This window comes from Neolamprologus multifasciatus, chromosome 7 (genome assembly GCF_963576455.1).
Source record: "Neolamprologus multifasciatus chromosome 7, fNeoMul1.2, whole genome shotgun sequence".
Taxonomy (NCBI): domain Eukaryota; kingdom Metazoa; phylum Chordata; class Actinopteri; order Cichliformes; family Cichlidae; genus Neolamprologus; species Neolamprologus multifasciatus.
In genome coordinates, this window is record NC_140445.1 from 66,034,624 (window position 1) to 66,061,224 (window position 26,601).

Sequence of the window (26,601 nt, forward strand, 5' to 3'; positions counted from 1 at the left end):
GTGCAATTTCAAGGTGTAAGGTCATATTGGTGCAACTACAAAATAAACATACAGTGGTGTGAAAAACTGTCTGCCCCCTTCCTGATTTATTATTTTGTATGTTTGTCACACTTTAATGTTTCAGATCATCAAATAAATTAAAATATTAGACAAAGATACCACAGGAAACACAAAATGCAGTTTAGAAATAAAGGTGTTTATTATTAAGGGGGGAAAATCCAATCATACAATGCCCTGTGTGGAGAAATTACGCTCCCCTGCTATAACATAAGTTAACTGTGGTGTATCCCATCTTTGGAAAACCGAGTTCACTTTCTCTAGCCACACCTACACTTATTCTCAATTAACCCTTTAAAACCAATCGGAGCAGGCACGCTCTGTTTTGCGTGACTATTTTTAAATCCCGGTAGCTCTGCAACCACGTGAGCTAGTGCAATAATTTTTTTTGCATATGAAACCGGAGGAGTTGTACTTACATCTTATGCCATCAGCTTGTCCTCGGTCACAGTTTCCTTCCACATATAACTTTGCAAAAACTGCATAAAAAGCACTTGCAGCAACAAAAACATAATATTCCAGAAACACGCTTTGCCGATCCGATCAGCTGTTTGTAACACTTCCTACGTTGGAATAGACGTCAGCGTGAACTATCACATGTCCGCCATGACCTGCCCGAAACCGGAAGTGACGTCATTTTCGCGGAAATGTAGTTTTTACCATCAGGGCCTCATGAGCCTATACTGGTGTTTTTAAAAGTTATGTTTGACTTTATGACTTTCTGTGTTGTTTCTGGGATGCTTAGGACTCATATTGCACTGCTGGAAATAGTTTATTTTGATGCAGATGCTGCTTTTTTGCAAATTTGCATTATAATATTTATTTTCGTTTTTCCTGCAGTGTATAAAAATTGGTGTATTTCAAAAATAAAACTATGAAGACTCTCAAAATAAATTTCCTGTGGTGGGAAACTATTTTGTGCAACTTTTTTGTATTTACAGTTTTGAGGGATAAGCCTCTTAAATTTCTCTAACTAGAAATATATGTAAAAAAACAGAAACGATTTTCAATTTTTTTGTATTTATTGCACTTTTTTGCAATTTATGTAATTACTATGCACTTAATGCATACATATTATTAAAATTTGGGCTGTAATGGTTGTATTGATGTATATCAACTTGAAATGCTCCCAAAAATGGCTCCACAGCATGTAAAAATATAATATAAGCTCTGGCAGACTTGGTTATATAGTAGGTCTTAAAGGGTTAAGAAATCACTTAAATAGGACCTGCCTGACAAAGTGGAGTCGACCAAAAGATCCTCAAACGCAAGACATTGTGCCGCAATCCGAGGAAATTCAGGAACAAATGACATGTCCGAGTCTATAAAAGGTTATAAAGTCATTCCTAAAGCTGTGGGGTTTTCAACGAATCACAGTTGGAGCCACCGTCCACAAATGCAAAAACATGGCACGGTGGTGAACCTTCCCAGGAGTGGCCCCTCGACCGCATCAATGACCCACCAAAGAGGTCACTAAAGACCCAGAACAGCATCCAAAGCACTGCAGGAACATAAGATCATATTAATAAACACAAAACACTGAGTCATCAGACTCGGGACCATGACAGATCCACAAGTTTGGGGAAATACTCTGTGGACTGGCGAGACAAAAGGTGAACTTTTTCTAAGGTGTGTGTCCCGTTACATCTGGCATGAAGTTAAACAGTAAAACGTGGTGGTGGCACTGTGATGGTCTGGTGGCGGTTTTACTGCCTCAGGACCTGGAAGACTGGTAAATGGAACCTGCTGTCTACCAAAACATCCTGAAGGAGAGTGTCCGGCCAAAATGAAGCATTGGTCAAAGGCCTGTCCTGAACCCTGTTGAGATGCTGTGGCGTGACCTTTAAAAGGTCGTCTATTTTCGAAAACCCTCCAACATGGCTGAATTACAACAATTCTGCAGAGATGAGTGGGCCAAAATTCCTCCAAAGCTCTGTGAAAAAATTGTTATTGCAGGTCATCGCTATCGATTGGTTACAGCTGTTGAAGCGAAGGGTGGCCAAACCAGTTATTAGCTTTAGGGGCCAATCACTTTTTCACACAGGGCCAAAATATGAAATCAGGAAGGGAATTATTTTTCACAGCGCTGTGTTTATAAAAAGAAATTAGTAGTTCTGGTCTGACTGAGTTATAAAAAAGCATCTTTCAACTATTGACTCCACAATATTTACTAGAGGTGGGAATCACCACACATCCCACGATACGATATTATTGCAATTTTTAAAAATATTTTGCGATATTCAGATTCTGTACATAAAGGTAAACTTTATCAATATTCATTTTCTCTAATATCAAAGTCTCACACTCAGTCTTTCTCTCATTTCAGTTTGATTGTTGACAAACTGAACGGTTTGTATCACAGTCTAGTCCAACTTAACTGAATCAACCATCTGGTACAATTATAGCTATTCTGAACTATGCAGTTTATGAAAACTATGCAGCCCCTTCAGCAACTGAAGAATTTGAAAGTAAATTAAAACGAAATAGAATTTTACATTAAATAAAAAAGTTTTAAACTTAATTAAAATAAAACATGTCTTAAATTAAAATAAGTAAACTGTCATGTTTATTAAACACATTTGGACAGTGAAGGAATGTCAGGATTCTTGCTCAGAAAAAGGATCAACATGCTCTGAAGTCAGAGCACAAAAACCTTTTTTGTAACAAAATATCGATTTCTGCTGTCCCTGTATCGATACATTATTAGCAAACAAAATATCACCATGCTACACAGTATCCATTTTTTCCCCACCCCTAATATTTACATGATAAGTGTCCTTTGTAGAATGCTGACACTGTTAACCTGATATGCTTGATATTACCATAAACTGTAGCTGACATGTTGAATCCAGTGTTCTTCTTCCAACAATCGTCCCTTGATGGTGAAGCAGGGCTGCAAAATGTCCCGGCACCCTCTATCATCCATCACAGCTCTGTTGGCCATCAATGTAAAATGACATTGAAAAACACACTTAGCTTGTACTGGTTACGCCGCATAGTTACAAATTAAAGCATCGCTGCTTTATTTTTGTATAAAACATCCTTCTGTGTTTGCTCTTGCCGTAATATTAGCACTTTTTCTTTTTTGTTGAGCAGAGATGGCACCATCTGATGTCAGCTGATGCTTTTGACTGTGATCTGCCCTTTATAACATTTGTGTGTGTGTGTGTGTGTGTGCGTGTGTGGGGCTGTGCTGGCCCTGCAGTGGGCTGGCGACCTGTCCAGGTTGTACGCTGCCTTTCACCATATGGCAGCTGGGTTAGGCTTCAGCCCACGCACCCCACACCCTGAGCCACTCCTGAGATGGATAAGTGGAAGAAAATGGAAAGATGGATGAATGGTATTAAAAATAAAGCCCTTAATTAAAAGTCTTAGTCATATAGTGTGGGTCCACTGGTACACTGAGCAGTCTTAAGTAACCTGCTTGAGTGTTCAGGCTGCTGAGTACCCTCTTCTGCTTCGTCAGCCTCACACAAGAGTTTATCAAGTGAACTGTGCGAAGGCATGACGGTGGACGACTCTGGAAGCGAGTGCTTACCGTACGTGGAGATGCAGCATGTGTGTATCGATGCGTTGGCATCCCAGTGCGCGTGTTTGTGTTTGCGTGTCATATGCGTCTGAGCTCTGATGCGCATGCATATGTTGTCTCGCTCGGGGACTTTGTCCTCTGATAGGTGTGCCAGCCTGTCAGCTGAGAGAGAGGGAGCGGAAAACAAGATCTGAAGCAAGCCGTGGTGTTAGAACTGGGACAAAGACGAAAGAAAACAAGGGCTAGCCGCAGGGAATTGGAGATAAGAGCAAATGTGAAAAAAATGTGGCGCCGGAGGGCAGTTTGTAACTTTGACCCTTGTTCCAGATGTTTGTAGATTGCAAATATTAAGAATGTAACATGGCAAGCACAAGTAGGATAAGAGTGCAGGTGCTTTACAGCCAAGTAAGTTAGAATTTCTTTATTGGATAACTACCACGCTAATTTGTATCTTGGTTATCCAGCTGAGTAAAGTGTAACTTTCTAATAAAATCATTGTTTTCTGTAACATTGTATCGTAGATGATGATGTCCGTTTGAAGAGATTCTGATAAGTGGAAACCTTGATGATCATATGTGGTAACATTTAACTGCACATGTGAGAATGACATTCGCACTGTTAGCTGACTGTCGGAGCAAACAGAAGACTTGCTGTTGACAAGAAATGATGCCTAATGACGTCATTAGGTAAAGGACAAACAGTAACGGCACTGACCGACCCACTCTTTGAACTCCAAATGAATTGCAGGTCTTGCAGCAGCTGTTCAGAATGACCTTACCCCACAAAAATCAATCAGCACAAATATACTGGGAAGGCTTTGGTAGCAGAGTGGTGTAATGGGAAAGTATGTGTGTGTGTTGGTTTCGTTGTCCACCAGTTTGTTTGTTGTCTGGTCCAGCGGGTGATGGATGTTGCAGAAAAACAGGAATCTTCCCAGAAAGTCTTTTGATGTTTTGACGCATTATCACAGTTCGCCACGGTCCCTCCATCCCTTTCAAAGATCTTTTTTCCACTGACCCATGTTCAATAGATTGGACTACTGGACTTGAACCAATGGAAAACTCTTCCACGAGCCAGTCAAACACACATTGCAAGTGTCAAGGTGTTCTATTCAGTGATTGAAAGATGCCATTGCACTTATTAACCTTCTTGTCCAGTCCAAGCCTCGTACAGGACGATAGGCGAATAGATCATGTGGTTTAATAAGCATCAGGCACATATACAGCCCACTGCTTGTTTGCCAGGGTTTTCCTGCCATTTGGGTACTGGTTCAGACACGTCGCCTTGCAGTCTGACTGATTCGGGTTGCCACCACAGCAGGCGACGCTTTGTCCAGTAGCGTCACACTTTGTGTCATGTTGTTGGGGTGTACCTGTTGCTCTTGCACATGCAAGCGTGGGCTGTGGTAAGTGTCGGTTATCTCATTCTGGAAAAGCAGTGCCCTTGTTGCTTCATATAGCCGAGCTCTAGTGACCGGCTATTGATAAGGCTAATGTCTCCCGATAGCTACCAAGCTTTCAAGTCCCGGCACAAAACCGCCGGCTCCCTTTTATGTTGTTTTCCCAAGCCAAGGACAGACAGGCCTGCCTACAGGATCGAGCTGGCTAATCAGTAATCACTAACTTGCTGAGCCCAGCAGTCCCTTTCTTTTCATCCCTTCTTCTTTATCATCTTCCTCCTTTGCTTCTTCCTCTTCCCTATATTTACTATTCTTCTGTTTGTCTTTATTTTTCATTCTCATTTCATTTTCAATCTCTAAACTTTTAATGATGCTGATTTGTTTTCTTGCTTATGTTAGTTCTTTATGCGTTTTACTTTCTCTCAGGCCCCTCCCTTCCTGTGAGTTCCTCCTTTGCTCGTCTTCGTTTACTTTTTTTAGGCCCCACCGCAGAGCAAATGCCGCCTCTTTAGCCTGCTAATGAATCAGGATACAGAAGGAGGATCAAGAGGTCTGTGGGCCATAACTGTGCCACAGACATATGGCATGATATTAAAACATTAGTACCACTATATGACTTTATTTAGGACTTGCCAAAGAAAATTGATTAGGTGACAGAGACGGAACAAAAGAAGAATCCTCTTCAGCCACCCTGACTGAGCTTCTGCTTTCAGAGCCAACAGACACAGTTGCTCTCCAAACTTGTTGAGATTTGGCTGTTTGGCCTCCAAGACACTCCCACCTCTGTCTGTTTCCTGCAGTCCTTCTGTCTTTAGCGTTATTCCAAATTCTGGCTAATCCTCACCTGCAAGCGCACAACAACATTTTTTAATTGTTAGCATTTAAATGTTTGTGAGATTTGTAGCAATGGAAGCAGAATCACTTCTTGTTGTCCACTTTCTCTTACATTTGTAGACCTTGACTGAGACAAACGAATAAAATTCAGTGCAATTAAATGCTGTCGCCTTTATGAATAACCCAATAAGTAATGTTGATAACCGAACATGATACCTGAACAATTTTACTCTCAGAATTTGTTCCTTGACTGGTTCAAGTTGTTACATCACAAAAATTGTACCATAGTGATAATAATACGATAGAAGCATGACCCGAGAGATCAGAACACCGTTGTGTGTTATTGAGTCATCGGTTTAAGACGTGAACAAGAAGCTCAAGCGTTCAGAGCCCTCTGTGATGTAATATATACAATATCGCATGTATTCAGTACAGAATGGCGTTATAGTGTGTATGTAAATCCCTACAGTCAGCCATTTATAACTTCTCTTCTTTCCCCTGACAGAAGAAAACTCTGAGGGGCTTCTAGTCGTCTTTCTCACTCTTTAGTGTTCACATTCCTGCAACATGAATATTTAAAAAAGTATTTCTTCAAATGCGTCTCTTGTTCTTTATAGGTCAGCGTTACAAAACTGAGCGTCTCTCTTCTGATTAAACTTCTGTGTTCTCATTTGAATTTGTGAGGTTGCTGTTTGCAGTGAGTATTAGTGAGAACAGTATTTTGTTACATTTATATTGTAGTATTACCAAGTTGATGCTAAATAGTAACCACATTACTTTATACAGCAGAATGTTTCGTATTCGCTTCTGGGTAGGTTCAGTTGCATCCACAGTGTTAGCAACAGTGTTGGTCAAGTTACAGTAACTAACATTTTCAAATCAGTAACTAATTACTGATTACTTCCCCAAAAAAGTAATCCCGTTACTTTACTGATTACTTATTTTCAAAAGTAATTAATTACTTAGTTACTTAGTTACTTTTTAAAAACACGATTTACAACCTGAATAGGTGATAAAGTGATAGATCTTTCAGCCCAATTCTACTTTTTCTGCATAATCATCATACAAAATGTAATCAAATGGAAAAGTCTCTTTTTAAAACTTGTTTTATTAGTTTTAATCTTTTAACTTTATGCATCAAGCAAAAATAAAATTATCTGCAACATTCTCTGACTGGAAGACATTTGTTTAATATTTAAACCTATTTTCTGCACATTCCAGCACATAAAATAAAATATTTTTTGTGTTTACACTCAGTCTTTCAAATAGATGCAAGTAAAACACAGCAGAAAATAAATAAAGTCAAAGACTAGCGGTCCTGTTGCTCTATTTTCACCTGTAAAGCAGGAGTGGGGTAGGCGGAGGGTTACCCTGGTGCAGGTGTGCAGCGGTCAGTGGAAGAATCCGCGAGTTTCTCTGTGAGTTTCCCATTACGTCGTAGCTACTCGGTGCTTGTTTGGAAGTTTAGGGTTTTTTTCGCTGTAAAAAGAAGTTTTCTTCCCACGCACAACGGACACTAATGTTTTTGTCACTTTTTATGGAATCAAACTCAAAGTAAGGTCAGTACTTCCACGCTTTAAACGCTGCACGCTCATACTCTCTGCACTCGATATATGATCCATTGTTGATCTGCACACAGCTGTTGTCACGAACGTCGCACTCGCTTACGTCACTGTCATGAGACATTCTCGCAAAAAATCACGGTTTTAGTAACGCAGTAACGCAGCGTTCCTACGGGAAAGTAACGGTAATCTAATTACCGTTTTTGCAACAGTAATCCCTTACTTTACTTGTTACTTGAAAAAAGTAATCGGATTACAGTAACGCGTATCTGCCCATCTCTGGTTAGCAATAAAAGCAATATTAACATTTTTATTTTTCACTAACATCAGAACAAACTGTATTTACTCACATTGCTTTCTATCTATATAATCATGAGACAGGTTTCAGAATATCTCAGTTTTACCTTTAACCACAAACACAGTGTTGTGTCCTGGACAAACACAATCCCGATATGTGTAACATACCTTGTTAGCATTGTAGCTTAGTGGATATGGAAAATAATGATTTTCAGCAGCAAAGCATATGGACATTATCTGCAATATTATCCATTGTCAGTCATTTTAAATTAACACTTCAGTAACTCGGGGTGTGCTTTGTTTAACTTGATGTTAGAGAAGCTGTGACACTGAGGTGGGTGGTCATTGTTCAATTCAATTCAGCTTTATTTATAAAGCGCCAAATCACAACAACAGTCGCCTCAAGGCGCTTTATACTGTAAGGTCGACCCTACAACAATACATACAGAGAAAAACCCAACAATCATATGACCCCCTATGAGCAGCACTTTGGCGACAGTGGGAAGGAAAAACTCCCTTTTAACAGGAAGAAACCTCCAGCAGAACCAGGCTCAGGGAGGGGCGGGGCCATCTGCTGTGATTGGTTGGGGTGAGAGATTGTTCTTCACAGGCTCAAAAAGCGCTATAAATGTAGTCCATTATTATTATTATCATTATTTCCCAACACTGCAGAAAACATATGAAAACTTAAAATTAGAGATGGACCGATCCGATATTACGTATCGGTATCGGTCCGATACTGACCCAAATTACTGGATCGGATATCGGCGAGAAATAAAAAATGTAATCCGATCCATTAAATATCAAAAAAGCACCTCACAAAACTTGCTATAACTCGGCTCATAACGTAGCACGTAGCAGCAGTGTGCATCACGTGATAGAGCGGCTGTGTGTATTTGTAGCCTTGCTAGCAAACCAGCATTTCATCTATGAGGAAGTTTTCCCAGAGAGAAGTAAAGCAAGTGTGTAAGTTCATCTCTGAATGTCTGTAAAGCGTTCCCACGTTAAGCTTAACAACCATACCTGGAGCGACTGCCTCTCTCTCTCTCTCCTGCTGCTGCTTCAATCGTGAAACTGCTTAATGATCAGCTGATCGGCTTTTCTGTCGCGAGTCCGTCTCTCTTCTTAGTTTTTGGCCCACTTCTCACCAGAAAGAGGAAACCAGCGGCTGAACAACAGCAGCACGTTTAAGCTTGATAAGCTGTTGTTAGAATTTATTTATTATTACTTTCTACACCAGGATCTTTTTCTACGTAGCTGACGGCTGGTAACTGTGCAGGGGCGGATCTAGCAAAGTTTAGCCAGGGGGGCCGATAGGGCATGAACAGGGAAAAGGGGGCACAAAGACATACTTTTCTTTCTTATTCTCATTTAAAATGTCTAGTTTTTAATAAATAATTATCTGAATCTTACACCCAAAGTTTTAATCTTGTGTAAAATATATAGAAGTCCATTACTGTATATAGTAACTGTTAAGTCTAATATACCCTAGTAAGCTATACTACTTTTTCCTTTGGGAAGATACCATCTGTGCAGTCTGCAATTCTGTTGAAGAAAGATGTTGAATCTATTTAATTATTCTTGAAAAATAATTTATTTTTGTGCATTTTCCCCCTGCATCAAATTAAATTTGATTACATCGATTAAGCATCATGAGGTGGAGGGTGGGGGGTGGTTCCCTATTTTTTTTTTTTTTTTGCTGGGAGTTTGCAACCCTATTAGTTAGGTTGCTTAAAATTTCTTCTAAGTACTCTTTAAAATACCAGAATAGGGAGGATGGAGCAGGTTTAACTTTATTAGATTGATCAGTTTTGCTGAACTATGACATATTTTGGACGCAGTGTATTTTTTACATACAGGTATAACAGAATAGCTTTAGTGTTGTTATTTATTTAAACTTGAGTATAAACTTATACAAAATGCAGCAAGATATTAAAAAAACGTTTTGTTGATTAAAAAACACACTATATCGGATTCATATCGGTATCGGCAGATATCCAAATTTATGATATCGGTATCGGTATCGGACATAAAAAAGTGGTATCGTGCCATCTCTACTTAAAATTATTACAAATTATTTACAAAATTGTAGTTTCCACAAAACTAAAAACATATCAGCTCTTTGCTGTTAGACAGCAGTGACTTTATGGCATGATGTGATCTCCCCAACAGTGATGTTTGCACGCTGACCACCGCTGCTAATCCACAAACTAGTTCACCAGCTGGTCCAAATGCATTGTAAGTAGAGGAAATGACCTCAGAGGAGAGGAAAGCGTTATCATTTCTGTCCAGGACATCCTCAATACAGCAAAGTCACCCAGCAGCATGGCTGGGAGATGAAGGCCTGCAGAGGAGTTCTATTTGTCATTAATTTACTTTCTTCTTTCCAGTGTAGTTTAGTGTCAGTCGGCCTTCCTTATTTCTGTTTTTATTATTTAAAAATATTTGCTTTTATTTGAGATTTTATTATCCTGAATATTATTTTTTCTAATAATATATTACTGGTGTTCACGGGCAAGATTTCCCTCTTTACTTTCTTGTAAAGACCCCAACAATTCATCCTATGTGATATCAACTTTACAAAGACTAAAACGGAAGAGCACTTTGTCTATATTTGAAATATTTTTGAATATTTAAAATACTTCATCTATATTCCAGTTCCAAACAACATTCTTTTGTTTTCTTTCTTATTTTTTTCTTTCTCCTGTGAGATTTCCATCAGTAATGGGGGACATCTAAAAGCTGACGTGTAAACCTACACAAACAGATCAGTATCTAAGGTTTGACTCTCATCATCCACTGGAGCACAAACTGGGCGTCATCAGGACGCTACAACACAGAGCGAACACCATCCCCACTGACACAGCAGCCAGGGAGGAACATCAAGAAGGCCCTGAGTCAATGTGGTTATCCCAGCTGGACTTTTGTCAAAGCTGGAAAGGCTCCTAAAGAAAGCTCCAGCTGATCCAGGAGAGAAGAACAACCGCTGCCCAAGAGAAAACCTGTAGTGATCCCGTACGTGTCAGGAGTGTCGGAGCAGCTGAGACACAATTTTTCTAAACACCAGGTCTCTGTGGCTTTTAAACCCCAAAACACGCTGCCCAAAAACTGGTCCACCCCAAGGATCGGGTCCCCGACACAAACAGAGTAACATAGTGTAGCTGTTAAGTGCAGGAGGATTGACAGGGTTTATACATCGAGGAAACCAAACAACCTCTGGCTACAACACAGAAGAGCCTCGTCAGGACTCTGCAGTCTATTCACACCTACAGGCCAGTGGACACTCTTTCAATGATGATGTAACATCCTGGACAGGGAGGAACGCTGGTTTGAGGGCGGAGTCAAGGAGGCCATTTACGTGAAAAGGGAAAGACCATCTCTGAATCGAGGAGGGGGCCTAAGGGTACATCTGTCACCATCTTACATGCTGTGATTGCAGCCATTCCCCAACTCTGTGAATGGGACTCATGGTTATTGATCAGTGGTTATTGATCAACGGTCATGAGAATTAGCATAATTATGATTAAGGAACTGACCTCACAGCCCATTGTTCCTTCAGTGGGCTGGTTTCAGTCATTATACAAATGTCCTGTTTATAAGATTGAAACCTGCAGCTGAGACTGAAGACGTCACCTGATGATGACGAAACGTTTCTCCCACAAAACGCTACGTCCAGATGAACAGATTAAACTTTCCTGGATGATTGAGATGCATCAACACATTATTTTTTTCTTATTTCTGTGTCTTGATGTCTTTTGTTTGTTTTTCCAAACGTTTGTGACCCTTTAGGAGTACACCTCCACTGCTGTTAGCTGAGCGGTCTCCATGTGTCAGTAAATAAAGTTGTGCGCATGTTTGAGTGAAATAAACAGGCTCTATCGTGTCTCGCACAGAAATGGGACTCAAACACTGGAAAGAGTTTTTCTTTGTTCTTTCTTAATTGATTTTCTTCTTTGAACTTTAACTTTTTTTTTTAACTTTTTTTAAACATGTTTATGCATAATTCGTTGTACTGAGCACTTCCTGTAGTATAGCTGGAGCTCTACAGAAACTTGCACATTTTTCTTTTACTTCTATTCTTAAAGTTTTTCTCAGATGCATCAAGCAGCGAAGGTGTTTTATGACATTTTTGCTTAGTATGCAAACAAACAGCCAGAATGAAAATCTTCCAGGCGTTGCTTGAATATAAAGAAACTTCACGTTGTGTTAAAGCGTGACCGTTGTAGTGGGTTATTGTAGCCCCTTAGTTTAAGAAGGGAGCACATTCCACCCCACCATCATCGTCCTCTTCTGGGTAACCAGACCCAGATGGTACCTGGTACAGACACCGGCCGCTTGTTTTTTGCCTTTTGTGAGTCTGACGCTGTAATCAGTAGCCAGGAAGTGAGGTGTGGCCCCGCGAGGCCACGCCGGGGTGAAGAAAGGCTTAGGAAGGGAAAGACAGGAGGGGGGGTGACGGGAGTTAAGCTGAGTTCTTTAAACTCATTTAACTGAAAGCATGAGGAAATATGTAAATGTCACTTTGTGTCAGTGTGGATTCTTAGTCTCTAATAAGCTGTGAGGACTGAATGCAGGCGCTGTCATGTTTGAGCATGTGCAGACTCCACGGTTCGATATCCTGGCTGGTGGTGCTGCGCTTTGGGCGCACGTATTATTTTTACACTGGTTTATCTAAGTGGTCCCGTGAATGCGCGTACGTGCAGGTGTTTACTGAGATTGTCATCATCGTCAACTTTATTTATAAAGCACTTTAAAACAACCACAGCTGACACAAAGTGCTGTACATTGGAACTGTAAAATAAAATTACATGAGATATAAGTAAAAACCAAATAAAAGAAGAGTGAAATCTTTAATTAAATAACTACTTCAATTAAAAGAGAAACTAAGTCTCACTGAGGTTAAAAGCCAAGGAATAAAAGTGGGTTTGAAGACGTGATTTAAAAGTGCCTCTCTAACGTGCACGGGCAAATTATTTCATATTTTTGGAGCCACAATAGAGATTGTGCACGCTGTGGGTACAATCAACACAGCTGGTCGTGAAGATGGATGCAAACGCTGGGCTCTGGGAATCTGGAAATTGTGAAATTAACTGTGGTCTTTTTAAGACGCTACATTTCCAGGAGTCCTGAAGTAAAGAAACACCAGGATCAGGCATGTTATCCATGGCATCCATGATATCCATACGACTGATGGCTTAGTCTGTGTTTTAAATGCTTTGAATGCAGACTTCATGCATCGTGCTGGAGTATTTCCATCGCCGTCTCGAAGCACTTTGTTCACACTGATAAGTTTCCACCTTTCCCTGCCGTGGTGATATGGAATGGTCGTATAAAAGCAAACAGCGATGTGAAGGCGTGCCAGCGGAAACAACCAGCCGCCCCCTCTCATCTGATAAGATTAAATCAACTCTGGCTTTAATTGTTAAACACAGAATCATGTTTTCTTTTTCTTTTGTCCTGCAAAACATGAGTCATCGTTAACATCACATCTCAGGGTCCGTCATGCATAAACTATTTTGAATGAATGAATATTGGGTTTCATTTTGAGCAATTTCATGCAGTTATAAATTTCCCCACATACCTTGTTAATGTATTAGTCTCCACATAAACTCGCTGCCGTGCCCTTTGACCTTGGGTTTGTTAGTTTTTTTCATAGTATTCAGTGTATGTAATAGGGGTGGGGAAAAAATCGATACTATGTAGCATGGTGATATTTTGTTTGCTAATAATGTATCGATACAGGGACAGCAGAAATCGATACTTTGTTACAAAAAATGTTTTTTTTTCTGAGCAAGAATCCTGACATTCCTTCACTGTCCAAATGTGTTTAATAAACATGACAGTTTACTTATTTTAATTTAAGACATGTTTTATTTTAATTAAGTTTAAAACTTTTTTATTTAATGTAAAATTATATTTTGTTTTAATTTACTTTCAAATTCTTCAGTTGCTGAAGGGGCTGCATAGTTTTCATAAACTGCATAGTTCAGAATAGCTATAATTGTACCAGATGGTTGATTCAGTTAAGTTGGACTAGACTGTAATACAAACCGTTCAGTTTGTCAACAATCAAACTGAAATGAGAGAAAGACTGAGTGTGAGACTTTGATATTAGAGAAAATGATGATTGATAAAGTTTACCTTTATGTACAGAATCTGAATATCGCAAAATATTTAAAAAAATTGCAATAATATCGTATCGTGGGATGTATGGTGATTCCCACCTGTAGTATGTAAACAGAAGAAGGCCCTTTAATTTGTAAGATTGAGGTTTTGGCCTTAAATGCCCAGAAAGTGAAAACACAAAGTGTGACGAGACAATAACCAGGATATGAAAGTATGCACAATATTTTGGACGAACAGGTGAAAGAAACCAAAGCTGGAACTGAAGTCAGGATGTTTACCAGAAGCTTTATATGGAAAATATAAGTTTTCCAAGTTAAGCAGCTTGCTGTTCCCATATGAGGGAAATTGTACGCTTTCTGATATTTTTAAGGGTTTTCCTTCATCTCAGAATGTGCATAAATAAATGTGTTTGGTTCTTTTCCTGTTTTGAGTTGTTCTCATTTTAACACCTTGACTTGGTCTAAACCTCACCCACCATGAGTATTAACACATCATGGACTTCGCTTTATGCTGTTGTTTTCTTGCCTGGTTGATGTTGTGGTTAACTTGTTTACAGCTGGCACGCTGTCAACACACACACACACACACACACACAAAGAAGCTAAAGTGAGTGAGTGCAGGAAGTGTGTTAGATAACACAATCCATAATTTAAATGAAAAGCAGGCCTACATGCACATCATTTAATGCTGCTTTATGCATCCTGAAGCCATAGAAAGTATCTGTGTGTCACTGTGTGGAGGGTGACTGATAGCGTAGCAGCTGTTTCCGGGGGGCTGCACCGCTGTCTCTGCCACGAGTGCTCCTGGGGGTCATGCTGCACTTGTCCCTGTCCAGCTGCCTGCGCTTGTAGTTTCAGTTTTGCATTCAGCAGCTATTCATAGAGGGCGCTCGTTGCCGGCTGGCTGCAGAAAAGGAAGAGCCTCACTTAGAGCCTGCTGTTTCTGAGAGCTGTAGAAGCAGGCAGGATATAGAGTTTGCACATTTGTATGCAGTCGTAGTTCGTTCAAACAGATCACAACAATCAACAGGCTCTTATTGCTGTACGCTGCAGTGTAAGCCTGTTTGGAGTCATGTGACACCCAAAAATAGTATCTTATTACTTTTTTATTGTTTGTTTTCTCTCGCTTCTGATTCTGTTTAACAAATAGTTTTCAATGAATGCCTTTTATTTTTAATCGGTGTCGAGGAAAACTGATTTGAGGAGAATCAGCTCAGCATACAACACAAATACAGCGTGTCAGCGTGCTGAGTCAGAGCGAGAGCCCTCAGCTGTTCCCAACCTGCAGGCTGCTCTTCGCCACACCTCACAACACCTCCTGTTTCACATCCTCCTCATGCTCAAACCATCCTGTTTGCTGCAGATCAGCGCCCATCAACATTGTGTTAATTGTGCCCAATTCTGTTTAAAAAGCAGTTAGCTGTGCAGCATATTTACTGTATCATAACGGACCCACCCTTTTGATTTATGAGTCACAGCAATGGCAGTTAAAGTCAAACTGTGAAGTGAAAGCAATGAAATGGCAGCGTTTTATCTTTTCTTTTTAAATCAGCCTTATCACTGTTAACTTGTGCATACTTTCACTTCGGTTCCAGAGTTACTGTGTCTCTTTCTCACCAGCTCCCAGTTTGAATGGAGAGAGTAACCCACCTCTACACAGGCTGTTAGTATAGTGTTTCTGGATCAGGGTTCACCAAAGGAAGTTAGTCTTCTAACATATTGGCTTCTGTTAATCAGTGATAGCAGTTTTCCTCTTACAGGTACGTTAAATTGCCCATGAACGGTGGCAACACGGATTTCAAAGAATGTTTCCATCATTCCAAACAAGGCAATTATCAACCAATCACATGGGAATCAGTCCCCCTCTTGTCATGTGGAGTTATTTTGCCCAACAACAGTTAAAGTTTAGTCAAATCCTTCTGGGAATGAAAGAGAGGTCTTGACATGGAGCTCAATCACAGGACCTTTTTCAAGTGGCTAAATGAAGAGAGAAAAGAGATAAATGTCTCGATCCAAAGAAAACAGTGGTGGAGTTTCGAGGCACAGGAGGTGATGCAGGAATTAGCTGTAGTCACTGAAACACTTGGAGAATGTTTGTGCTGCGTGCCAGAGTTTCTCAGTGGGTTTTTCATCATAAACTATGGAAACAGTGTGTTGGAGCAATATTTAAAGCTACGCATAATTAATTATATTTAAAAATAAGTAATTCTGTCATTCTTCATTAGTCTGTGACCTTGTTTTGACCGTTCACTCTAACGTGGGCGTGACTACTGTAGGAGTGTCCAGACAAATGTTTCTTTATTTTTACAGAAAAAAGCGTTCCTATGCTGAAATTATTCAGATTTGTATATTAAATGGAAATAAAGTAAATAACACGAGGCTAATATTTCTATATATTTTATGGTAAAAACTCGCTGCCCTCTTCATTAGGTACACATGCGGCGTGGCTGTTGATGCCAGCAGGTTGGTCTGAGCAGTTGAGAAACTGTTAATCTACTGGGATTTTCTTGCACAGCCATCTTTAAGGATTACAGAAACGCTCCAAAAAAGACCAAATGTCCAGTGTGTGGCAGCTCTCTGAGCAGAAATGCCTTGTTGATGTCCAGGTTGCTCGACGGGAGAGCAAACAAGCACTTTTTACAATCAGAATATGCACAAGACCATCTGTGACAACACATTCTCACTCCCAAAGCGTAACATTTTCCCCTAGATGGCAAATCGTCGATATGGTACGCTTCCGGGCACCCAACACGTCCCTATATTACGAGATTAGAAAAAGGAGTAAACACAAGAGCGGTTTGAGTGAATCTACACATGTACGTTCGTTTTACTTAAATCGCTTTGGAAAGCACTAATGTCATTAAAGTGCTGGTTAAGGTTAGGGATAAGGTTATGGTTAGGGCTGCAATACATGTTACGCCTCGGGAATGAGAACGGGCTGTCTCTGAATGCACAACATAACAAATCTTGAAGCAGGCTGCAGCAACAAATGATCATATTGGTACCACTACTACCAGCTACGAACAGGAAACTGAGGCTAGAATCTGCACAGGCTGACCAAACCTGGACAGCAGAGTACTGCAGAAACATTGCCTGCAGCATTCAGATCGCAGGTTTAGAATGTGGTGCAAATAGCATGAAGGCTATTCCACCCTGCTTTTATCAATGGCTCAGCATGTTGGTGTAATAATGTGGGGATATTTTCTTGATACTCTTTGGGCCCCTTAGTACCAATGGTTCGGTGGTTCAATGGTAACTTTATTGTCCCCAATGGGAAATTGATTTGCAGTATGTCCATACAGAGATATAAAAACAAACAAACTCAACACATACCCACAAAAATAAGCCCAGATGACAAAAAACTAAATTTATCATCCAAAAAGTGCAATGTGCAATGGCAACAACCCTTATGGTTTAGTGTTATTAACCATAATAATAGCACTAGGTACAAAAGACAATCTATGTCTCTTTGTCTTCACTGCAGGCAAATGAGCATCTGCTCTATAAGTCTGACATCATTAGCCGTTTCCGGGTCCAAACTCCGCTGCAGGTCCCAAAGTCAAACGAACACTGCAGCATCACTGAGAGTTACAAACTGTCTAAATTCTTTCATCTTTAAATAAAATGATCAGCGTTGCTGCTTTACCAGGTGTAAAAATTAAGTTTAACATCCAGGCATCCATGAAAACAGAATTTATTACATTTAACGGAGTTAGAAGTTAGCAGGAAGTTAGCTCGCTAGCTTCCACCTAAACATGATATAGCAGGTTCTGACTGAGGGATTTCTGAGAAAATTCAAACGTACAGCTCTGCTGTCACTTCCAACATAAATGAAGACAGAAAACTAAACAGCAGTGACGTTTGTAGGGTTACTGAAGTTGGGCTAGCTGCTATATAATGATGTGCTACGTGATCGCTAGCTACACAGCTATGTTAGCATAAACACAGTGAAGCTGGAGGATGAACGCTAACTTTTTTCCACTTGATAAAAGTTAATGTGAGGGTTCCTGATGGTTAGAGACAAATGCGATTGCTGTAAACGGACCAAACTTCAGTCAGGAGAACAACTGAGATAATCCATCCACAATACGAGGTTAGTCATTAATAACTGCTGCATGGGCTGCGCTGCAGTTACAGCAGAAGGGTTTAAACACTGAGCTTTAAAATGAATAGCAGCAATAAAAAGTGAGAGGCTGACAGTGATCACTGACTGTTTTAGGGGCTTGTTGAGATTAAATAGAACAAGATACAAAACATTAAAACATGTTAAAAACACAACAGCCTTAATAAATGCAGAGTAGTTACGTCATTAGTTAAAGACCAGATTGTTTAAATGCCTGCTTCAAGGAGGATAGCATTGAGCAATGAGTTTACTGTACTCAAACAGCCTCCACAGTCATCAGATCTCAGTTTGCAGTTTATGTGGTAGAACAACATGGATCAAAACCTCTGAGGAATCACTTCTTGAATCTATGGCATGAAGACCTAAAGCAGGCCTGAAGGCAAAATAGGTTCTAATCCGTTACCAGCAAGCTGTACCTAAAGAAATGAAAGCCAGGGAGTGTTTTCATACTTGTAGTTCTGTATATTTTGTGCAGACAAAGAAAAGATATGATACACTGTTGCCTTTTACTTATGGTCTGATTGTAGTAATAGTTTGGGCTATGGCTATTTAAAGAAAATACACCATCTATTGCAGGGGTGGGGAACTCCAGGCCTCGAGGGCTGGTGGCCTGCAGGTTTTAGATGTGTCCTTGATCCAACACAGCAGATTTAAATGGCTAAAGTTCTCCAGAGGCCTGGAAATGAACTAATCATGTGATTCAGGTGTGTTGACCCAGGGTGAGATCTAAACCCTCGCAGCCTGGAGTTCCCCACCCCTGATCTGTTAATTCATGTTAGACCCAAATTCTGTGCCAGCCTCGAATGAAAGAAAGGCAGATTTGTTAAAGTTCCTTAAATGTTTAACATTTAATTATCCAGCCTGTTTTCATTCCTAGAACATCAAAAGTGTTTTGTTTGTTTGCTAGCGTCACACTGACATGAGACGCGTCTCACGTGGCGTCCATCTGCCTCAAACTGACATTTTTAGTAAGCGTGCGTGTGAAGTGGCGTATTTTAAACCAAAGGACATTTTTTCCCTAAATGTAAGTGACCGACCTTAACCCGACCAAGCAGCACCTAAAGGCCAAAGTGAAAAGGAATAAAAACAAGCTGCAGCTCCAAACTAAGGAGTCTCTGAATGTTTTCTGCGTTGCCGCCTAAAACTAAATGAATAAATGCACCACTCCCTGTGCCGTTTGCTGGTTGTGACCATTTTGGTCTGTCTCTGAACTTTCGCTTTTAAAGTTAACCGAGTCCAAAGTTTCCTTCGCATTCATGAATGATTGAAAATTGAAACTAAAGGTACCGTGTGAACAAACCTCTGGCCATTTCAGCATTGCGACACTGTCCGTCTCACTCAGTCGGTGCATTCAGTGGAGTAAAAATATCTCAATATTTGTGAATGTTGTTGCGTGTTTGGCTCAGTCATTCAAAAACCTCGGCTTGGTGATAAAAGAAACTTTTATCTTAGAGCTTTTATCTCAAACGTATCAAACGATAACGTGAGCTGATAGATGAAACGACTCTGTTGGACGCTAGCTTCAGATTGCATTATGAGAACAAATACAGTCATTTTTACGTGCATGCATGACTGTATCTGCAAGCATGTGTGACCATTCATATCGCTCTGCCCTTTATATCAGTGAGGTTCTCTATGATAGGCTTATTTTGTGGAATGAGCACTGAGCTGGTTCCCAAAAGGGACCGAGCCCCAGGTGTTTCAGACGCCGTGGCGCTCTCTCGCTCTTATTTGCGTACACAGATGTTAAAGCTTCCACCTTTCTGTAAAATCCCCCCAGGCGTCATTCTCAACCATATAATGAAACATTTTGTTTAAAGGGATGGTTTTGTTTGTTTATTTGTTTTTTGTGTGTGTGTTTGAATTTTTTCTTTTGCATAGTTTAGATTTAAATAATGTTGCCTGAGTAACAGATCTGTGGCTCATGGAGCCATAGGAGCATGTGGACAGTTGATGAAACCACCTGGCGTCCACGTCTCTCCCATCACATCTTCTTCAGACATCTGGCTTTATGACGCTGCACTGTTGATGCAACGGACACAAATATTTCAGATGCCAAAAGGTCATCAAGCTCATTCATGCACTTAAACCAGGGGTGGGAACTCCAGGCCTCGAGGGCCGGTGTCCTGCAGGTTTTAGATCTCACCTTGGGTCAACACACCTGAATCACATGATTAGTTCATTACCAGGCCTCTGGAGAACTTCAGGAGCTAATTTAGCCGTTTAAATCAGCTGTGTTGGTTCAAGGACACATCTAAAACCTGCAGGGACACCGGCCCTCGAGGCCTGCAGTTGCCCACCCCTGACTTAGAAGGAACTCCTCCAAGTTGAATTGATGCATTTTTTTCCTCACATTTCACATGAAAAACATTTTGCATAACAGAAAGAGAAACAAGATAGCAGTAATTCAGGCAGCACACAAATACGTGAGCGGTAAACGGTAGTGGCGATAACAGACGGACAGTGACGGGGAAGTGACGGAGAGGGGGAGACGGGCCTAATGATGGATGGACAGATAGAGAGAGGGGAGAAGAAGAAGAAGGGCTGTGATAAGGACAAAGACATCAGTCACGTTTAGGGGTTTTTCCCTCCTCCCCCTATGTGAGTGGACCTTGATCCAAGCCACACAGACTCTACTGTGTCATGGTGTGTGTGGCCCTGTGTCCGCGTGCAAGTGGTGGCTGAACAAATCATGACTCAGCAGAAAGAGAGCAGCATAGACAGATTATAGAGCGTAAAAGTAGGTTTGTGTGACTCCACATTTGCCACAATTTCAGACACAACAGATCCAAGTCAAGCAGCAATGAAACATAAGAGCATTTAGCAATTTTTTCCTGTGTCTTCTTAAAGAAAGTCAGGTTAAAATGTCTAATTTAACTGCAGACATAATAACCTGCTTTTAGAAAAACAACTGCTGGATACATTCTAACATAATTGACCCATAAAAGTAACCATAGTCAGCAGCATGTTTTTATGTAATGGTTTGACAGCTGGTGTGTGGTTATCTTGCAGAAACACTTAAAAATAAGTGGCTGATGTCACAATGGACACATCAATCTTTTATATTCAGACGACTTTTTACAGAGCACGAGTTTGTTCCTTTGCTCTGTTTTAAAATATAACGGCTGATATTAAACATAATATTATACAACCTTTATTAACTTTATGCGAAAATCATCTTACAGTTTATTTCGCGTTTTACAGAACTGTGAGCTTGTGTGACTATTACACAACCACAGCTGGTAGTTACAACACACATGCTAATGCATGCTAATATCTAACAAAGTCAAAAAGCCAGCTCACTCTTTTATTTTTGATTCCGATGCCCGAGCAACTAAACCGCGGCGTTTGTGTTGAGTCGATTTGTGCTTTATTTCCTAATTTATTATGAATTATTTTTTCTAAAGAATGTGGAATATGTTCATAGTTTGACCTTCATTTTTAGTAAATATCGTGAACTGAGAAAAAGAAACGCATTATAAAAGAGAACGATAAGGAAACATCTCTTAAACCACCTCAGGGATGCGTCACGTTATCAACAATCAGTAAAAATATTCCAAACAGGCTCAGCAGGAAACTGAAGACTTTAAATCAGCTGTCACATTTGGGACGTGTAATGAGCTTATTGATGCTGTTTGGTACTGTTAGGTGATCAGATGATCTTAGCAATGTGTGCTAGTAGGTCAGCAGAGGTGGTCTTTAACAAATAAGCATCTTTATAGTGAGCATGCGGTGCACTTGCATGTGTACGCTGTCCTCTGTGTGTGTCTGTGTGTGTGCATTAAACACTTGCACTTGCAGTTCCTGTTTGGGGAGGTCCGCTGGTTCTGGCAAACAGTGTCTGGTCTTATCTCTTGTGTTTTATGTTTCTAGCAAGCTGAGGGCACAAGCAGCCCTTTGTGGCCAAGAGGTGGCTGGTCTCACTCCAGACCAAGCATGCAGCTGTTCACCACTGTTGGTCATATCCATGTGTGTGTGGGGATACATGTGTGTGTGCCCACGTGCATTTTTATAAGGATCTTTGCGTATGTGTACATTTCTCTGTGCAGGTCTTTAATGGAGACGACTTCTTTCATGTCATTTAGGTTATTTGGACATGTCACAGTCACGTGTTTGTCATTTCTCCTGGGGTGCGTTCATTAAGTTTGAAAATTGGAAATTGACTCCAGTGTTTCTAATCCTCTCTCCCTCTCTTTAGATTAACTGAAGGCTGGTGACGCTCTCATTTCCTGTTCAATAACACGTCGGGTTTTATGTATAATGTTGTGTTAATTTCTTAAAAATGCTGTCATATGTAAATGTGTGAAACACTTTAAAAGTTTCTATAAACGCAGAAGAAAGACTTCTATGAACAGCTGAAAGCAACAAACTAAGTAACCCAAACCTCAGATTAGATCCCGCTCTGATCCACGAGGCATCGGTTTTGTCAAAACCACTGATGCGGCTTATTTATGCACAAAGTGTACTTTGTCATCACTCAATAACGTATTTACAGCTCAACATTTTTCAGCGAGCAGGTGCATATTTTGGAATTCAAACCATGAGTTTGGAGCAGTCAGTGAAAGCGAAAGTTCAAAAGCAACTGAAAAACAAAACAGCTCACCATGTGGGGGAAAATAGAGAACAGGGTCTCCTGGCTGATGCCCTTGAGGTTGTGCCATCACCTCCACCTGCCCGTGGCTGATGTTGCAGCGGTTGGTGTGTGACAGTACCAATAACAAAGGAAAACATTTGCATAGTGCAGAGATACAGGAGGAAGCCTTACAGTACACACTGGGAGAGGGGGTTGATTGTTACTGTTGAGTCTCATCCATTTCACCTGTCTCACACTCTGTTTTCATCACAGTACTCACGAAGCCGTGTTTTGAAAACACTGTTTTCTATCTTGTGCACTCAAATAAAACCTGGTGCTTAGATCAAGTTTGTGTAACAGGCGCCAATCTGCCACAAACTTTGACTGTGGCGGATTTTCTTAGGAACTTTTCTGCCTCCACCTGATTATCTTAGGCAGAGTGAGGCGTCTCTGCTGAGGCTTGTAAGGAAAGCAACCAGAGTTAGCTCTGTGCACAACATCATCAAGTTTTACATATGACTTCCATTCAATTCACTTTATTTATGTCACATCATATAACAACAACTGCCTCAAGACACTTTTATATTATAAGGTGAAAACCAAACAATAACAGGGAGACATCCCCACGAAGCAGACGAGCCCCTATGAGCAGCACTTTGGTGACAGTGGGAAGGAAAAACTCTCTTTTAACAGGAAGAAACCTCCAGCAGAACCAGGCTCAGGGAGGGGCGGGGCCATCTGCTGCGACCGGTTGGGGTCCATGTGTGCACCGGGTACATTTAGCTGATTCTTGAAGAATAGATAGGCTCTTCTCTATGGACCTGATGTAATCTTAACTGGACCCACAGCTGGATTATATCAGGATTAATTAAGCGAACATGTCTGCACACTTGTGTAATAATAGGGACGTATACTAAATTCATGCTTGCAGTTCTTACACTCAGAGTGTGATAGTGTCACAAAAACAACTATTATTGTACTTGGAGAAAAAAAAGAGGGGAGCTATAAAAACCTGGAAAAAACATTTTCTCAATCATAACATTATTAGCTTGATGTTCATGATTATGAATAATTCCTTATGGCTAATTTCTGGACCAAATAATAAAGTTTTTTGCTAATTTTGGTTACGATAATGTTTGGTAACAGTTTCTGGAAGGTTTTATTTTTTGCTCTATGTATTTTAAAAAGGGCGGCACGTTGACGCGGTGATTAGCACTGTTGCCTCACAGAGACTCGCCCTGCATCAGGCTGCGACCTGTCCAGCGTGGACCCCGCCTCTCCACTCATGGTTGCTAGGATAGGTTCCCGCCTCCCTGATAAGGATAAGCAGAGGGGAATGGATGGATGGATTTAAAAAGATTTATTCCATCACTTGCATTAGAGTAAATTCTAACAATTAATATTATTGTTGTTGTTAAGCTCAGGGCTGTGGCTCGGCTGTCACAGGGTAACCAGTCTGTCACCAGCACGACTGACAACCATTCAGCAGCTATCACAATATGCACGTCGTCTGACTGAGGAGGTCAGAGTACCCAGAGAAAACCGACACGAGCACCGGGTGAACATGCAAAGGCCTCGGCCGTTCGGCGGATCGAAACCCAAGACTTACTGTTGGCCGATGGCACTAACCACCGTGCCTCCCATCCGTCTTGTCAAAAGATGAACAAAGTAGCTAAAACAGGTTTCTTCTACATAAAGCACACTATAAAGCTTCATCAAATCCAAAAAACAGCCAACCGAGCCAAAGCTTCCCTTTCTGTCTCAACATGAAAACCAGGAGAGGAATCTGTGGTTTTGTCCTGTTACCTGAATGCACCTCTTACAAACGGCCTCCTTTCTCTCCTTCTCTTATCTTTCCTTTCTCCTCTGTAATCTCTTATGTTCTCTTAATGTTTATTCAATCTTTGATGAGCTGGATCATCTCTGTCAGCACTGTAATTGTGTGTTTTCACTTATTTACGCTTCTGTGTCCTCACCTCTGTGCAGAAACATCTGTTTAGTCGTGCTAGCGAACGGCAAATAGAGAGGCTGAATTCCTAACGGGGTCCCGGATGAACCGTTTCACAAAGGGGATTGGGGAGGACACTGAAGTCTGCCAATCAACTGAGGTTTTTCCTCCAATTAAGCTGAGGTTGAAAAGATAGGTGAACCTCCCTGAACAAACGTGGGCTCAAAGTTGCTCTCGGTCTTTACTTAGGTGGCTACGCAGCGGGCTGTTTGCTCAGGCTTTGGACTGACTCACAAATCAAAGTGTGTGTGAGAATAGAGAGATTAGAGACTCAGAATAGGTCTGGGATTTTACCTGCACCACTTGCGCCTTTGTTGTCGACCACCTGGATGAACTGTTAGCATTGTGTAAAGACACGCACATGCACAAATAGGTGCGCGGACAAAAGAGTAACTTTCTAATACCCTGATAAAATGCAGCTGTTTTTATCTCCTTCAGAAAAGAGGCTCTGCGAGGCTGTTTGAATAGGACTAATGAGTGAATGAGCATTGTTCAGAGTGGGAGATTCCCCTTCCACACTGAAGCATTCGGTTGCTCTCAGTGTGGCCGGTCCCAGCAGCTGCTGTCATTTCAGGACAAGGTGCAGAGCGTTTTCAGCGCACACTGGCGTGGACCTATAGGGAAGAAGAGGAGAAAGCACGGTGACATGATGACAGACTTTCAAAGCTTCTGCTCGAGAGCTGCACGATTCGGTTAATAAATAATATCAGATGCCATCAGATGGTTAAGCAGAGTTACAGTCGAGTTGAGTTGAATAGTTTCCTGCTGTCATTGTCTTACATTTGTTTAACAGGAAGTGATGTGGCCGGCTGGGAGCTCGGGTTTCAGACACAGGACTGGATAATGGAAGTTTGAGGGATTGAAACCTGGCTCCTTTTCACCTGCTTTGTTTTCCCAGCGCGTTCATTCTGTTTGCAAAAAGAAAACATGTGTTGTGACAACTTCACGTTTCACCGGCTTCTGTCGTCCTCTCCTCCTCGCGGTTTCCCCTCCAGGTGAATTCAACCTCGTCTGGCTATTAAATGAAGCCCTCCGGGACCTCGGGAGGGAGGGGTGGGGCATTAGCTTTCGGAAGTGAAGCTAGCTCTCTGACCCGCCGTGGTGAAAGGCCCTCGGGCTTCGCTGCATCACGCACATAAAATGATCTCTGTGGGCAAAGCAGGAGATTACACCTGATAGGAAGCAGACTTAGCATAAAGTCAACTGGCTCCTTTGTGGAATAATCCGCTTTTCTCATCCGAGGCATTGCGATGAGTGATGAGGCCTGGAAAAAAGAGTAGCAGAGTGACTATTAACCGAGTGCTCGCTTTACATCGGTTTTATGCTGCGCTGTGATTTTGTCAGGAGAAATCTCAGTCGGTTAAACTGTAGCGATAACTAACGCGACACTGGAAAGTGTGCGTCGGTGTATTTTATGACTGTTAGTAACAGGAATTTCCAACCTGGTCAAACCGTTCAGAATCTGCATAATCCCTGCACACGATACTGTACCAATGTGAGATCTCTGACATGTCATTGAGCATGTTTGTCGTATCCTCTAGGACTGGGATCCTACCAGTGAGCTACATATGAGGGGGGAGCGTCGGGAGATGACTGCAGGTAAGAGGAAACGACCTGATTTCAATGAGCTACGTTTCAGCTCGATCTCAGGCAAACTAAGCCTGACTGATTCAGTTTTAAATGACTCATCGGCTGTGTGTGAACAGTCATCGTGCGCCCGACGGCACGTTTGCGTCTTGATGCTTTTAAAAGAAAAAGTCTTTTCCTCACTGCGTAGATGCTCTCGCGACGGCGCTTCTATCCCCAGATGCCACCGTCTCTGTTAACAATAGCAAAGCTGGGCTCGTAGCTTTGTTTTGATTGAAACCAGTCTCGCTGGTCTCCTGCAGGAGCTTCTCTGCTGCTCTTGCTTGTAGTTTTCTTCTGTCAGAGATGTTTCTGAAAAGGTGATATATGAGGGAGGAGTGGAACTTTGTATTCATGACGCTCTCTCACTATAGACGTGAAACTTAATTTGTGCCTTTGCAGCAGGATTACGCTCGCTGCAGTCGTGCACTTTGCAGTTAATTGACTGTGTTGGTATTAACTGAGCTG

General features: G+C 41.2%; 1 protein-coding gene and 1 long non-coding RNA gene across 5 annotated transcripts in view; one reads left to right on the forward strand and one right to left on the reverse strand.

The window, feature by feature from the left end:
* Positions 1 to 26,601, reverse strand: part of ferry3 (FERRY endosomal RAB5 effector complex subunit 3) — a 231,544-nt gene that overhangs the window by 54,319 nt on the left and 150,624 nt on the right. The gene's annotated exons all lie outside the window — the stretch shown is intronic.
* The window catches only part of LOC146515931 (uncharacterized), a 112,448-nt gene that overhangs the window by 53,307 nt on the left and 32,540 nt on the right, over positions 1 to 26,601 (forward strand). For all 4 annotated transcript variants that reach the window (XR_014875039.1, XR_014875037.1, XR_014875038.1 and 1 more), the window contains exon 2: positions 1,252 to 26,106. This is a non-coding gene — a long non-coding RNA (uncharacterized LOC146515931). The remainder of the gene's footprint in view (positions 1 to 1,251; positions 26,107 to 26,601) is intronic.